The sequence below is a fragment of the Tinamus guttatus genome, unplaced genomic scaffold, assembly GCF_059628265.1.
Source record: "Tinamus guttatus ecotype Peru unplaced genomic scaffold, ASM5962826v1 Tinamus_guttatus_pri_ptg000035l, whole genome shotgun sequence".
In the NCBI taxonomy this organism is placed as follows: Eukaryota; Metazoa; Chordata; class Aves; order Tinamiformes; family Tinamidae; genus Tinamus; species Tinamus guttatus.
In genome coordinates this window covers 10302260-10319113 of record NW_028288569.1, presented here as the reverse complement: position 1 = coordinate 10319113, position 16854 = coordinate 10302260, and the positions used below count along the sequence as shown (strand labels likewise).

The 16854-nt window shown below is 42.6% G+C and overlaps 1 protein-coding gene across 2 annotated transcripts in view; it reads left to right on the top strand.

Annotated features, from left to right (window-relative positions):
- The window catches only part of ZBTB20 (zinc finger and BTB domain containing 20), a 387189-nt gene that overhangs the window by 284478 nt on the left and 85857 nt on the right, over positions 1–16854 (top strand). The window contains exon 1 of one of the 2 annotated variants that reach the window (XM_088534152.1): positions 15008–15425. The exons of the other annotated variant lie outside the window; for it this stretch is intronic. The gene's annotated coding sequence lies outside the window, so the exon portion shown is untranslated. Of the gene's footprint in view, positions 1–15007; positions 15426–16854 lie in introns of those variants that run through there. 2 annotated transcript variants of the gene reach the window in all.

Sequence of the window (16854 nt, the reverse complement as noted above, 5' to 3'; positions counted from 1 at the left end):
TTGGCACCGGGATGCTCCATGCTCATTGCTCACAGGTTTCCGTTTCCAGCCTGCTCCTCTGGCAGGTAAAAACTCTCACATGCTCACACTGGGCTTGGATACCCTGCTCGCTTCTGCCTCTCTCCCTCGTCGTTACCAAACGTGAAATCTGCCAAGCAGTGCCCATGCAACTTGACTGCATTCGTGCAACTTGACTGCATTTGAATAGTGCTCCTGGTTGCTAAGAGGCATCTGCACCTCTTCCTCCTGCCACTGCACCCCAAGGGCTGGTTAGATGGGAGAGGAGACGTCTTCTGGGGTCTTATTCCGGGCACGGTTGAATCCGTGACACAGTAACAATCATTTCACTGTTGGAGACCTCGGTCAGTGCATAAATGCGATTCCAGTCTTGCTTGGTTTGGATGGGCGGCTGTGTTGGAGGGAACTGCTCTTCTTTCATACTGAATTTTATTTCAGGGTGGTGTGTGTGAAAAATAACACAAACAGGAGTACTTTTGGATGATGATACTGAATAGTCAGCAAGAAGTGCCGTGTGGCGAAGGGAAATCTGTTTGTAGTAAAAGCAATATGAACTTGTGGTTTGCCAGTGGGACTGAGCTGTGAATTTTCACTTTAACCCTAGCTCTCAGGCCTCCTGCAGTTGCACCTCGGTTGCTCCCTGTGTGCTGCGGTGGCTGCTGTCGCCACTGCGGCGGTCTCGCCGCCCTCCACTCCTTCAGCTCCACAGCAGCCCTGCTTGCAGAGGGGAGAAGGGTGGCACGAAAATATCATTGCGTTTCCTAAGGCCAGCTGAGCTGAGGTCCCTGGGAGATAGCAATCACTATCACAAGCTGCAGCTTGCCCTTCTCACAGTCACACGTGCAGCAGTCCCACATTTAGTTGTGTCTAATCTGGCCACCAAACCCATGGATCCACTGGAAGAAAAAACCCGCATGCAGCCAGCTAGAACCATCTGCCTCCTCCACTCGCCTGGGTATGCTCTGGCCGTAGGGATCTTCCCTGCTTTTTAAAACCTTAGGCTTTTTAAAACCTCGATATTGATTGTCTTGCTCATGAAGGGCCTCAGTTGTTCTTCCCTTTTTTCTTTTCCCCTTTGGAAGTGGCCAGTGATTCTCACCAGAAGCTTCTGCTCGGACCAACCACACAAGCACAGCTTGATCTGCTCTTTGACTGGGCATTAGAAGGAAATGATACTCTGCATGTTTTGGTAGAAGCATCCCTTCCGCTGCTTTGCAGGTACTTTTCTGATCCAAAGCCTCTCTGCCATAGCTTCTAAATGTTTTGTGATCCTCATACTAAAACAAAAGCAAATGCTGGGCAGTATTGTTATGTATCTCTCCCATGTACTTAAAACAAGTTTGTGGATAGTTTTAGCTAAACTCTTTAGTTCTTGTTTTCCTGAATCATCTTTTAGATGGTATGATTTTCAAGTATTTGTGGACCAGAGGATAATATATAGAGATGACTGGATAGAGAAATAAGGAAAAGGGATAACAAAAGGTAAAAACATTGAGTTTGCTAATCTGATGGGAATAAATCCTTCCTCAGAGAAAGAGTTGCATCCTGTAGGGCCAGAGCAAGTTTGAATATAGCAGAGTTGCAGGCTGGCAAACTCTGTTTTCCTGCTAGCTACTACAAAGAGAACTTATCAAAAACAGGAGGTCTTTAAATAAAATTGTATCTCAAATCTGTTCTGAGTAGGAAAAAACAAGCTAACCCCCAGTAAGCAGAGTCAAGCATAGAAAAGACTTACTTCCCATTATGGTCCATTGTTCCATACTCTACAAGTATTGGCATTGTTAAATAGCACTGGTGAATAGGGGAGGCACTTTAGAAGCAGCAGAAGTTGTCACCTTTTCGACTGAAACTTTGGCAGGCTTTGTCAGCAGTGATTAAAAAAATGTTGAGAGAAGACTGAAATATCTGATTTTCTATCCTAATAGAAACAGCCAAAGTGGGTTTATTTTGGTGTCCTGGAGTGTGTGTGAGAAGGCAGAAATGTACAGCCCCTCCATTTTGTACTGTTTCACATCCCAATTTGAAGTGCATGAGCATGGATATGGGAAGGATGGTTTATAAGGGAAATGGATGGGCCACTGTGAGAATCAATGCAAACTATTATGTGTTTTACAAAAGTACAGCCCTTCAAACCTGGATGTGCACAAATTTCTCTTGAGCTTCCAGGGCAAGGTTGTGCTACCTATGTATGCATAGCCTACGCACCTGTACATGCCGTTTATGTGGCTTTCTGTCAGCCCGTTTGCAGTTTGCACTCAGATTTAGTCAAGTTTTGCAATTTCCCAGTGAACTCTGGCTTGTCAGCTACAGTGTTAGATGGAATCAATTAGTATTGTCACAGGATCAGTGGGAGGATCAAAGTCTTGGTATAAAATAAAAGGAGTTCCCTGACTTCAGTGTGCTGAAGTATTTCTATTATTGAGCTCTTTTTTTGTTCTTTTCATTAGTATATTAGGCAATTGAGTTCTCCAGGAGTTATATCAAAATGATTATTAAAAAGAGTATTGCCTCCTTAGTCGCTGTGAGAAGGGTCATGTTACTTGTACGACGTATTTTTAAGCTTGACCAGCTTCTCGTTTTGAAAATATGAAGGCATGTACCCAGATAACTTTATACATCTGACAATTCTAACTTACCCTGAGAAGTCTGTGGTCAGCTAAAAATTTGGCCAATTTTCTCTCAGGTCAGGAAATAATTCTGCTTCTCAAATTTTTTGAAAGCCAAGATCTGTTTTAGTATTTCTTCAATGTCAAAACAACCCTCTGACCTTGAAAATGACTTTCTCTGTATACTTCTTGTGCTTTTAAGTAAAAAACAGGCCTCTTTTAGTGAAATATTGTAGCCTGTTAGTCATCAAATCTGAGAATTTAGAGAAGGAAAAGTGACATAAACTCATCTATTCTTTCCTTTCGCCAATGCACGACTGGACGTCCTTCATTTCAATGGCAGCTGGAGGGAAAAAAAGACTTTGTAACCTTTAAATGTGCTTCCAGTTTATTTCTGTAATGTACACTGTCTCGTCTCTACTGCTCACTCCCCTGTCTGCATCATTTCAGGCCTCCTAATAATAATACATAAGAAGACAAGATTTGCTGCTCCGTATGAGAAGAGGCCTCCAGTTCCTTGATTTGGGTCTGTCTGCTCTAGCTAACATGGTGCTTTAAAGGAAAATATGGGCCTTATTTAATGCAGCTGGCCAGCTGTGCACTTCTGTAACCTCAGGTGATCATTCCTGTTCTTTAAGATGATCCCTTGAACTTAAATACAAAATTTATCTTCACATACCTTTAGTGTTCTTATTTCCTGTAAAGTGCCTTTGTCACCTCTGAATATTTTGTGTTTGTTTTTTCTCCTCTGAAAATAAGCCTTCCTTCATCCCTTCTAGATGCCCCTTTTTCCTCACTTTTCTCTTTCCTTTTCCAAACTATTTATCTGTGTAGTGTTCCCTTTTCAACAGCATAGAACTGGTCGGTAGCTCTCACTGTGAATAAGATATGGCAAAAGAGAGAGAGCAGCCAGAAGTCCTCTCTTCTCCAGGAGCTGAGCGCACGGCCTCCTCCCTGTTCCAAGTTTCTGCTGTGAGCACAAAAGCAAGTTGAGATCCTTTTAGTTTTCTTCATAGGGTTATGATAAACCTGAAAACTTCTTAAAAGTGTGAGCTCTGAGTCTTTTCTGCCACAGCTTCAGTTGTCAGTATTACCTAATGTTAATTTGCACTCTCCAAGGCTTCCTACCTGAGTGCTAAGTACCGTATAGCTGTTAATGAGTTCACTCTTCCAGGATTTCCGTAAAGAAGCAAAGTCAAATTTTCAGCATTTAACTGCTGAGGAAACTGAGGCACTGATGCTAAGGAAAATGACCGAGTTCTTGATGCAACAGAGCACCTAAGCACATACTTCTTTTAATTTAAGGATCATCTTAAGAGATTCACCGAGTTAGAATGGTTCAAAATGCCTACCTCAAGTAGTCTGCTACTAGAAATGCATCTTACTGGAAGATAAGAAAAAGAACTATGTGATTTTTAAACCTATCAGTGAGTTCATACGGAGGTGGGCAAACTGAGGCATAGCATTTGCCGAGGAGCATACCATCAATTGTGAGAGACGTCCAAAGACTTAAATATCCTTCTTTTCAGTCTCTTGCCATTCTGTTCCTTCCCCCCTCCCTGTAGTTGATCATTTAAAAGCTTGAACTAGAATTTTTGGAAAGTAGATTGAATTTGGAGGTGTTGGCTGTGGTATTCCAAGGTGATGGTTGCTCAAGACAGTTTACAATGTAATGTTATTAATTATTAAATATATTAAACTGTTAAAAAATAATACCTGCTCTGTTATACGCCATGTTAATATAGAGCAAACATCTACTACTGATCTGCAGTTAAATTACTTAATCTAGAACTAATCTATCGTTCATACCAGTTTTGAAAATGAAGTAGTTCTATCACTGGAAATAATGAATTGTTTAAGCCCATAAGGCTAAACCCAGCAGTGACCTAAATGATGAGAGTTGCTTGTCGGGCACAAACGTGTGGAAAAATAAGTGACAAAATAATGCAAGTTGCCCTGGTTCTCTCTTCTCCCAGACATTATCATATCCTTCTGTGGGTAGCATTTTTTGCTGTGCTGGCTTTTCCCCTTTCTTGTGCCCATTGACTTTTGGGTTCCAATTGTTCCAGTAGTTTTATGAACATTTCAAGGGGAAAGTTGGTAGAGGTTTGTATTTCCTTTGCCCCGCATCCATTTATACCTATGCTGTGACCTGGCATTGAGCTTGAACTCACTGAAGAACTTGGCTGCGTAGGCCTGACGTGCATCCAGGGAAGCAAGTAGTATGCCAGTGGATCTCAGTGATCTCAGTGGAATCACTCCTGATTCACCCTAGTGTAAATAAGAGCAGATATCAAGTCAGTGGACCTCAGTGATGAGGTGTTTCCAGCATTCCATTTCAAGAAAAAATAGTGTAACCCTTTGAAGAAAAGCAAAAGAAGTCTTCTTGTCTCTCTCAGCGCTCTTCTACAAAACAAGATGGGGGAAAGTAGCAGAGAGGGAAATATACAAGAAAAAATTTTTCTCCACTTTTTGAGAAAAAATCCCTGCAAATCAAAGAAAAAAAAAAAAAAAAGATGGAGCCCTGGAGCCCTACCTGATGACTTGAGGAAATCAAGAGAAGAAAGGGAAGATGCCTGGTGCTGTGCCAAGCGTTCAGCACTGAGCTTGTTGCAGCACTCTGATGTGGCACTTAAAGCTCTAGGGGACCTGGAGCAAGTGTTACAAATGCAACAAAAACTCGCCTGAAAACGAGCCTCTTAACAGTGTGTTGAGCTGGTCTGCAATGGCCTCAGGAAATCCCCCTGGCTAGACAGGTCCTTTTTATCCACTACATTGCTCTGACTCAAAGAGAAACCTTGTATAACCTTCTTGACCAGAATTTGAGCGTGCATGTAAGTCTGCAGTGTAGGGCTTCACAATTTGCTAATTTTCGGTTAATCGCTTCCCACTTCCCTCCCTGAAGAAGCCTGTCCTACTTTTCTGTGCTGTTCCATTGCTTTTGGCATGTCGGGCCCAATCCTGTAGAGACATGTCCTCAGGCATCGTGCTTCCTGCCATCCTTCCATTGTGGGCAGATCCTTCGCTGATGTAAACTGGCCTCCAGCCATTGATTTGAGCAGACATTTTCACTGGTTGAACACTTGGCCCTTTGATTCACAGAGAACGACTCATTTTTAATAGAACCACAACTGATGCTACTTGTTTTCAGGCTCAGGACCATCTACAAGTGAATGCTTGCGTATTAATTACAACAAAGAGCAAATCTACTTGACATTTGATTTTGTTTTTCTTGTTTCCTTGCAAGCTTGAAAATGAGCTGCTTTTGCCAAAAAAAAAAAAATTGAAATGCATTTCACACTTTTTTTAAAAAACTTGAAATAGGCCCCTTGGAAAAAAATGACATGTTAAACACCAGCAAAAAAATGATTATTTGGACATATGGCTCTTCTCCCTGAACTTTGCAAAGAGGTTAGATAACGCTCTTTCACATCTTAGAAGACTAGACTCCTGCTACATTACTAAAATGTTCTTATGCAATAAGCCAGCACTAGTTATCCCCTCCCAATAATATAAGACTCATTTATGGTTTGGTCAGTTATGAGAGAGTCTTTTTTTATAGATTATCTTTTAATTTGTTCTTTTTTTTCATTTTTCTGTCTGAAAGGATAATACAGACTACAATCCTAACCAAAAATATCATGTGGCTATGTCTTCTAACGGGATTTTGCACTGTTTCAATCAAACATACCATGTTAATAGAGAAGTAAAAATACATTTTACAGTCCACTCCTAAATAAAGATGGAGCCCTGATACTGATCAAACTCATCCAAAGCCTTCCACTTTCTTTTCAGATCAAGCTGTTCCATAAAGCTGAAAAAATTATAAGAATTACAGATATTAAACTATTGTAAATAATGAAATCTCACGGAAAGGTTGTCATTAGCTTTATGAGATCTGAGGGTAGTGGTCATGTAAGGTTTGTGGTTATTTACAGAATGCCTAAGCATATAGTAAAGCTATCTGGAAAAGCAACAATTCCCCTTGGTGAAAAATTTGAAATTTTGGAGTATGTTTTTGTTTTGATGAGAAACTTTTCCTAAAGAATTGAATTTTTGAAAGACCTATCTCAGTAGAATTAATGACTGCACAGCCAGGACTGCTTGCGTGGGCAAGGGAGCAGCAGAGCTGTTCCCTTCCAGGTCTCCCACATCGCAACTTCAATCATCAGCTCAAGAGTCAATCTCTTGTTCCTGCTTTGAACTAGAAATTCTATCCCGGACCCAAGAAACTTCTTTAATAATGTTTTCATTAAAAATGACATTTACCACAAATTGTTTCAGGTTCGATGACAGAACACTGCAATGGAAAACTGTAGAATCGTAGAATCCTAGAATAATAAAAATTAGAAGAGACCGCTAAGTCATCTGAGTCCAGCTCCCTGGCTCAAAGCAGGGCCAGCAAGGATCAGGTTGCTTTTTCAAACTGCTTGTTTGCATGTGCATACGTGTACATAACCTACCCATCTTATAAATACATATAAGTACTTCTATCCTACTGTATTTGTTTTTAATAGCTGTGTTTTTAGAGTTTAGATTTTTAGAATAATTCTAGGTTCTCTCACTTGTAAACAGCAATTCTTGATAAGCAACTCTCCCAAGCAGGGACAGGTGAAGGGAGCTGCGCTGTTAGAAATTTGTATCCACGAACTGGGCTCTTTCTTCCACTTCATGTAGTTCACTCCTTAAGTTTCAGTACTGCTGTCCTTTGTGGTAGTGGGTTGATGCAGCTTAAATATATTCCCTAAGTAATGAAATAATACTATAACTAAGGCCTTAAATTGAGTGCACTTAGATGGAAGCCTGTTTCTGCCCAGGGAGGGCCCCCTTCATCCTGCTCCCCTGAGCCTACCGCTGCGCTCGCTTAGAGACTGGATGTCGAGGTAGATGGAGCCGTCGTCTAATCTGATGCGGCGGCTCCTACATTTTTATCATCAAAATGCTTTTCTTACATGAATTAGGTCTGAAAACACTCTTGTGACGTTACTCATTGTTATGATTCCCATTTTAGAGACCCTGTGTCTAATTCTTAATTATACTAATTCTTCCTTATGCTGGCAAGGTTCCAGCCCTGTGAAAGGGTCTCCCTACTCAGGGAGATGGATTGCAGAAATGGCAAGGGCAAAATGAGAGTTCATTGCCCCATAGCAATTCTCTGTTTCTCTAAGGTCAGGGAGCAATACTGGAAGAAGAGTATAAAAGAGTCTCTGTTTGATTTGTAATAGGGGTTACAGAGGAGTTTGCATAGCTCAAGCCTGAAAAAGGTGTTAACGTCCATAATGAAATTATTGAGTTTTTTGACACTTTCTTCAGTGTAACTATGATCTCATCAAAAGAAAGTGAGAGCTACTTCTGCTCTCCCCTTCTTTTCCTTCTACCAGGGTGTATTATCAGAGAATGGACCCCCCTCAAAAACAAAATCAGAGGCAGTGAGGTTGAGGAAAGGAGAAAGAGATTAAGAGACTTGCCGAAGAATGATGAGCAAGTTATTATAAAAGAAGGCATTACGTTTTGAGGCCCTTCCGTGTTGCAAAATGAACACCAAAATGTATTGCAAGATAATTCGAAGCAAGCAGGCAGGAAAAAGGCCGTGATGCCATGCTCCTGATTCCCTGAGCCAGCCTTGCTGTGACTTCAGAAGTTCCTCACCTTGCAAGGTACAGCTATGTCCACAGAAAGGGAGAGGGGAGAGTGGATTTGGAAATCCATCCTACCTGAATCATCGTGCCTCACTGCTCACCCAGCCAAAAGTTGCAATCAGCAGTCAGGAACCAGACAAAACTCTATGCCCATGCTGACCCTTTGGCTTCCCACTCTGTTCACGTTCAAGAAAAGTCTAAGAAAAAAAGGGGTATATGCAAGGATGGGGGAGGAGAGAAGAAGACTTGCAGTGGTCCCTTATGGCTGGGAATAGGTTGCCAAAGTTGCAGAAGAGCAAAGGAAGTCTTGGGAAGAGGAGTGTGGGGGAGTCCTGCAAGGACAGAGCGTACAAGGCTGAGATGGCAGGGCAAAAGCAATACAGAGGAAGTGCTGGATAGTTTTAGACAAGTCTAACCGTTGGACAGAGAAGCCAGAGCTTCTCAGTAGGGGACAATATACACTTTACTAAAGCTTGGGTTGTTGCCAGCATGAATTTTGTGCTCTTATACTGGGGAAGAGCAAGAAAGTCAAAAAGTAAGCTGGACCAAAGTAGTTTTAGAAAATAGTCTCATGAATTCAGTGTGAATCTCATAGTTTTGGCATTACTGAGACTGCGCAACCCCCAAATCTAAAAATACTGTTCTTACAAAAGTTTGGTCGCAAATGAGAAATACTAAAATAATAAAAATTTGTACTCAACATAGCACTTATGAAAGGGCCAACAGAAACAAGATCTTTACATAAGAAAGACTGTGGACATGGAGGCACAATACTTACCACCTGCAATGCAGGAAGTAAGGCTTGTGCCCATGTGAGAGAATCAGAAGTTGCAAGAACAAAAGTGGGGCAGATGAGGTCGGCTTTAAAGCTCTTTAGGTCAAAAATCTAATTGTCTCCCAGTGCAAATATGAGAGAAAATTAAGCCTCCTAGTACCCTAAGTTTCTTATTTCTCTCAAGAATCATAGAATAGGATAGCATAGGATAGGATAGGATAGGATAGGATAGGATAGGATAGGATAGGATAGGATAGTGATAGTGCTGTTTAAGCCAGTTTAATTTTTGGACCAGAAATGCAAGCTGTGTACTGGTAACAACAGTATAGATCATGATGAAAGGACGAAAATGAGGTAGAAAGTTCATGTTTCATTGCTTAAAATCTTCTGCAGCATTCACAGTAAGCATAAATATATAGAAAATGTGTGTCTGCCTGCAAGAGTCACCTCCTTATTTGACTACTTTTTAACTGTTGATCAGATATCCTTATTTCTGTTATGAAAATGCATGTGTCACTTTTTGACTCCGTGCAGCCAAAGAAGAGAGGTAGGAGTCTTGTCCTCCTTCTATCTTCTCAACAAAATGTTTTACCGAGTTCCCCTAGGTTGCACTGTTGCTTTTCCAGGGAAGGCAGGGGGATTACAATGGTGTTTGTCAGAGCACAGCTCGTTTTACAGCGTCTTATTACTGTTTATACTGTGCAAAAAAGGGAACAAAAATGCCTCTCTCAGGCCAAGTTGCGATGTTCTCATTGAGGGGGAAAAAAAAAAAGGAGAGAATCTTCCTCCTCTGAAAAATTGGACATTCGTTTGGACTGTCTAAGAGAGGAAAAATATGGAGCTTCTGCTGTATTCCCATTTACACTTTCCTATTGTCAGGAAATCACTGAAGGAAATGCTTTGGGAGCTGCACATTGTTAACACTAGGTGTTCCAGAAAACAGTTCTGGATATTAGGCTTAGCTTTAATATGCATGGGTGCTAGTTCAGATAATCTGTGCAAGAGGGAAGAAAGTTGTTGTTTTTCCCAAAGAAATCAACTTGCCTGTAGAGCAGAAAGGAATTAGGTTACGTGCAAAGCGTGATAGCTTTTTCTTCTTAACATACAAAGGCATCTACTGAACATAGAGGTGAAAGTTAGAAATGACTGTGTGTCCAAAAAACTTTTCTATAAGCAAATAGTAGATTTATGTAATATGTGGACTTTTGAGTCTTTTTTCCAGTTTCATGTGTTTAGAATGATATCCATATATACACCTTCTCCAACATGCTGTGCTGGTTTACATCTCTGAATAGAAATCACAGACTCACAGTTGTATATGAAGAACAGCCAGTAAGTCTGGAGGAATATATTTATACAATTTATCCTGAGATTACATGGCTTTGTGATTTTTTCATGTAGACAGAGCTCTTAACTCTCCTTCTTTGCAAAGCACTTCATGCTCTTTAGAACCAAATTCTTCTCTGTGCCATCCCGATCTGTTGATTTCCCATTAATGTCAGCTCATGTCAGCAGTACTGAATGTTACAAGTTGCGCTGCAGAATACTTCATATACATTAAAGGAACAAGGACTGTGTCGTTTTCAGGTCCTTCCCAGTCTGCTGTTGTTTTGTGTCCTCCTTTTGGCTGATGTTATGTAATACATATAGAAGTCAGAAAATGAGGAGATGTTCTGGTGGCTTTTCCTTTCATAAATCCTGGCTTTTGCCAGTGGCAAATCCATTAACCGTTCTCATATTTAAACATATATTCCAATTCTATAGCCATGTTCCTATGCAGCGGATATCATGCATGAGCGCTTTAAAACCTGCAGCAACATAGATTGCCCTTTCCATAAGAAAGAGCAAACTTTCCTCAACTGATCAGACTGAGCTTTTATTTCTTGATCTTTTGGCTAACCTTCCCCAGTACTCAATAATGATTTATATGAAGGAAGAAAGAGCATGAGGCTGTCATTTAAAGAAAGAGATCATAGTCTTGTATCTAAATTAAAAGCTGTGATAAAATCTCAAGAGGGTACAATATCGTACAGTTCTAGATCTGCTCTTGGCCTTTCGGATTTCAGGTCTGCCCTTGGTTGACGTTCTGATAGAAATCAGGAGGTCATTGACTTGTGTAACTTCTAGTAGAGCGGGACCTGTTGAGGGCAGGACTCAACAGTACAACTCTCTATAGGAAGAACTGTAGGAGATGTGGGGATCACCATATTGGGAGCACATGCCAGTCAGATATGTGCCACATAGTAAAAACTCACCTAGATGAAATGCTGCTCCTTCTGATATCAATGGAAATTTCCTTTTGACCAGGGGTTGCTATGGCAGCAAGCACTGGAAATGAGAACAAGGACATTTTGATATGTCTACGCTGTGGATTGCAAATTTTAATACCCGAGTTAGTTTTAAACAGTCTTGCAAGAAATGGTTTGGCTAAGGCAGCCTGGAACACCATGTGGCCTGATTGATCATGCTGAGCAGCTTTCTGCAGTGTGCATGGGCTCTCATTCCTCCGTCTCTCCTTGTCCGTGCCAGGAGGCAGAAGGGAGATGAGGAGCCACTCAAGGTGCTGCTCATCTAGATGAAATGAGGTGAGGAACAGGCTAGGACGAGGAGTAGTGCAGGGAAGAAGAAATAGTATGAGAGCAGGCCTGAAGACAGGAGGAACCAAAGTCCACGGGTCAGATGGGATGGGAACAAAAAGGACAGTGGCAGAAGAGATAAAGACCCTTTGGTCTGGGGACCAAAGATTCCCTTCCCATGGCAGAGCACTATCCCCTGGTCCCTGCAACTCTGTCTGGGCTTCCTGTGTCTCAGCATTTCCGCTGTCAGGAAAATGCCGTGGATGGAGTATCTTCCTCACCCTCTCCCAGTGGTTGCCCATCTTGTGAGCACCATCTTACTGTGGCTGCCAATGGCACCATGCACTGAAGCAGTGAAGTTCAGGAATATATTACTCCGCATGACAACTCTAAAGGGATTAAAGGGACTAACCCGCTTCAGCCTCGGTGGTTCTGTGTAGCAGCATTCGATGTTTTAGTTTGCTTAGAAAGTAACCTAAAAAATTATATAGGAAATGCATTACAGTAATGTGAATGTTACTAAGTCAAGCACTTAAAAGTTAGGAAATGCCACGGTTAATGTTGCCTGTGCAGCCTTTCTGCGGATCCCTTGTCCTGTTGTCACAGCTGGTAATTATATGGCTGCCCGCTCGTTCTTCCACTGAACCTCAGCATCGAATGGTCAGGGCCTCTGTGTGTTTCATTAGAAATGGAGCCCAGAGCTGTCCTGCACCCAGCTGGATTATTAGTTTGGTGCTGACCCCAAGAAGAGAAAACTGCTTGTCTGTGTCACGGTGATCTACAAAATCACCTCGCCTGCAAAGGAGTTGAGGCCTTCAACTGCACCGTATTTCACTGAAAGCTCCTCTTTCATTGCCTTAGTAGTGCCCTCCCTCTCATAACACAGCTGAAGGACTGCACAGTTTCCAAAGGGGGAAAATGTGTGTTGGGGAGGCTCACAAATAGCACTGAGAACTCACAAATAGCACTGAACAGAGCTCCTTAAGTCTCGTGCCCCACGTGTGCCCATAGTGCCCCCTCTCCCACTGAACTTGGTTAATTCCTTCCGTACTCTGTGCTGCCATTGGGCAGATGGGATCAAGTCACTCAGGATAGTGCATGTGAAAAGGTAGGAATCAGCAAGAACCCACCTTTTTCCAGAGCAGAGGGTGATAGACGGATTTTGTAATATCAGTACCTCTGGTCAGCTCTCCCCAATGGTGAAGCGTGTAAAGACCGTACGTAGAAAAGATAATGAAATTAATCTAGAGAGGCTGCGAGGGCTTCAGGTTGGTTTTGTTTTGTCTCTTTTTTAAAGCATTTGTGCCACAAGCGAGAGGGGAAATCCTGGCACTTGCTCTTGACGTCCAGCAGTCAGCTGAGTTCTAAATTCCTTCCCTGCTTTCTTCTCACACCTGAAAGCCCTCCTAGATTAGCCTACACTCATTTAGAGATCATATACAGCAAATGCTCATGAAGCTGATCAGGTAGCGATGGATTTAGCTCTATCCCTAACCCTATATGGAGAATATATTTGAAATACGGAGTGTACCCCTTGCCTCCCACCACCAGCCGGCAGGTGCGTTACCTGTTTCCTTTATCCTGAGGGGAGAAGGTGCCTCCCTCATGTCTGTCACGGGGCCGACTTTTCAGAAGCACCATAAACATCTCCCTCACCTGCCATGCAGCACTCATCCCGCGCTGTTTATTGCCTGGATTAATCCATTTGAACTGCACTTCAAATCACAAACCAGGGTAGAACGAATAGATTGTTTTGCCACCTATTTTTAGTTATAACTTTTTTTTTTCTTTTTGCCCAGCACTTGTCTATCCCAATACCTGGCATTGTCTTTCTACAGTCTCTCCATACATATCCAGCAGATACTTGGTATATCTGTGTCACACGTAGATGTCCATGCCAAAGATCAGCTCTCAGAGCTTGCCCAGTTCCAAAATTGTGAAATCCCACTGATAAATCAAGGGAGTTCAGCTCAATGGTTCTGAACGAGCACGAGTAGTGACAATACCGTAACTCCCTTTCCTGCCCTTCAGGACAGGTGGAATTTGATAGCTCCTGGTGTTCATTCCCATGCCACCTTCTGCAGTGTGGGAAAACAAGGGGGAAGGAATCTCTGCCCGCTTTTTGGAGAGGGCCTCTGTACTGTGCCATTTGCGTGCGTGCTTTCTGTTTGGTGCTAAGTTTAAATACTTATCCTTTGAGGATTTTCCAGGCTGCCTTATCTGAATATACCAACAGCCTTTTTTTTTTTTTTTTTTTTTTTTGTAATATTCGCATTTCCCCTTTGGTTCAGCCGAGCCCACTGACAGATCATTCAAATTCAATTGTTTTATGTCTAAGCTGAACAGCTAATTAAAGTGGGGATGATTAACCTGACTGGCAGTGTCGCTCTCTCTCTGCCGCTCGCTCACTCGCTCGCGCTCCCTCCCTCCCTCCCTCCCTCCTGTTCCAATCAGTCTTTTTCTCACACTCACTCTCTCTCTCTCTCTGTCTTTTGCTCTACTGTGTTTTTTTTTTTTTTTTTTTTTTTTTCCTCTCTCCTAAACGTGGTCTGCTTGCTGATGGCAGAATGGCACTCGGAGATTTGTGCATTGTGTCTGGTTTCCTACGGGCAGGCTGACCCAGTGCCTCTAGGGACTTATCAATAGACCACTCAGAAGAGACAGAGACAGGAGAAAGGAGGAGGGGTGGGGGGGTGGGGGGGGAAGAGAGAAAGAGAGAGAGAGAGAAAGAGAGAGAGAGAGAGAATCAATATCAAGAATAGAAGGAGCTCCGAAGCCATTTTTTTTTTTTTTTTAAAGAAGTATCAGGACTTGGGAAGAGGGTGACAAAGAAGGTTTTTCAAAGAGGCAGTGGAGGAGGTTCTAATAAATTTGGAAGGAAACAGTTCCCTGTCTTGGGAAAAAAGGCGAACTCCTGGCTGATTAGCATTCACACCAGGTATGAGATGTTCCCTACCCCTTATCACTGTCGCAACCGAGATCGAAAAAGCTTTCCCCCTCCCGTTATTTTTTTTCCTTTTTTTCTTTTTTTTTCCTCCCCCCACCTCTTCTCCCCTCTCTCCTCTTTCAGGAGGACGGCGCGAGCCGTTATTCTGGTGCGTGCGTTGCCGGCGGCAGGGGGAAGCGGCGCCGTGGGCACCGGGGCGATGGGAGCACGGCGGAATGGCAGCAGGGCAGCGGGATGAGGGAGGGCGGCGGGAGAGGAGCCCGCCGCGGCTCGCGGGGTCTCCGCTGCTCCGGGCGCCCCCGGCGCGGGCGGCTGGGGAGCGGCGCGGGGCCTGCCCAAGTTCCTCCCGAGCAGGTGGATGGAGACGGGGAGTTACTTAACGCTTGACCGCCAGTTTTGAAAAAAAAAAAAAAGAAGAAAAAAAAAAAAAAAAAGGACTTGCTTCCTATGTCTATTAAAGGAAGCTCCAATTTTTTCCCTCTCTCTCTCTCTCAATCCCCTCTCTCTCTCTTTCCTCTCTTCCTAACCAGACAGCGGGAGGGTTTCTGGCTTCCAGCCAGCCCAAAAGCCTCTAAGTGTTTTGCACTTGTTTCAGGGAGCCCGGGGATTTTTTCAGCATTTTCACTAGAGAACAAAGAGTTCTTTACAAAGGAAGGGGGAGAGCGAGCTTAACGCCCGAGATATGTTTTTCTATTTTTATTAGTTTTTTTTTCCTTTCCCCCCCTCCTAAAAAAAGAAAGAGACAGAAGCAAAGCACAGAATGTGTGGCAGCAACAAAATAGATTGAAAGGAAATTCAGTTCCCTTACCTCCAAATTATAATTTGGAATTAATAAGAACAGGAATGGAAGGGGAACGAGACCAAGTGAGTTTCATATGTTGTTCTTTTCTCCCTTTTTTACTTTCTCTTTAAATCCAATTGCTGTTTTGCCAACTTACCTAGCTTTTTTTTTCTTGGTTTTTTTTTTCTTTTTGGCGTAAAAGTTATACTGCGAGCAGTTTCTGTTTACCTAAAAAAATCAAACAACAAATCCTTAACAGGGCAAAGAAAAGGAAGGAAATGGGGTAGTTTCAATGCTAAATAAATAAATTAGTGGGAACAGAAATCTCTCACTTTCTGTCACTTAGAAAAAAAGTTGGTAATGGCTTGATGAAGCTAGGATCCTAAAATACAGATGGGGCACTAACGTCTGTGTCCACGGACCCAGCTTTTCCCTGGCCATCTGTCTAAAAGTCACCTCTCATTGGCAGCCCAAATGATTAGTCGGAGCTCAGGGATTTTTTTGTTTGTTTGTTTGTTTGTTCCTCCTGGTGGATGGGACCCCCTCGCAGAGGGGGGCTGCATTTCGCCTTCTGAGTTTAGTTCTCGAGCAGAGCCCCAAATTGAAAATTTCAGAGCGGACCTCTGTGTACTATTGATTTTTTTGTTCTTCTGTATGTGTCTATTTTTTATATATATACACTCTTTGTGTGTTTGTATGTGTAAAAGGCATGGACCTTTTCACGTGTAATATGTTGAGAAACAAGGCTTTGTATTTAAGGCAATGTTTATCTTGGAATTTTATCGCACCTGGTATATAACATGCGTAGTATCTTCTCCATACTGTCTCCTGTGCAACGGTTAGAATGTTTGGGAATACAGACCATTGCAAATTCAGGAGCTAAGGAAGTGCTTTATTTAGCCAAATTCTGCCTTCCTTCCTTTATTGATTTATATTTTCCTGGCTTTTGACAAATTACCAGCCTAAAAACTGCATCGTATATCAGTTGTACAGAAAACAAGAGAGGAAGATGTATATTACATCCACCCCCCTAAATCATAAGTATACAATATAAAGAACTAGATCAAATTGTCATGGAGTTATAACGATTGTTTCTGGATGCAAAGCATTATTGCTGCAATCCCTTGATTTTTATATCTGTGCTGCAGGCTTCCCTCAGAAGAGGTAGCCTGTAACAGCTCCATAGGTGCAGCATATGGATCTGTGGCAGTGTTTTTAAGCAATACCTAGGTACTCCATCAGTGTATATTGAGAATTAGCACACATATATATTCTTATATGCTAAAGGCGGGAAGTCTATCCTCTGGCTTTAGGAATATCGGAATACCATAGTAGTAAAAAGTTCTGGGCGACACGGCCTGTCCCTTGCAAAAGTGCAATGAAACCACCCGTGCCCGGTGAAAGGAGCCACCCCAGATAGTCTGGGTTTTGTGGTGGTACCTCTGCTCAGTACCAGGCGCTGCCCTGGCTGAGCCTGCGGAGGCCGCGGCTCCACCGGCAGAAGTTGGGGTG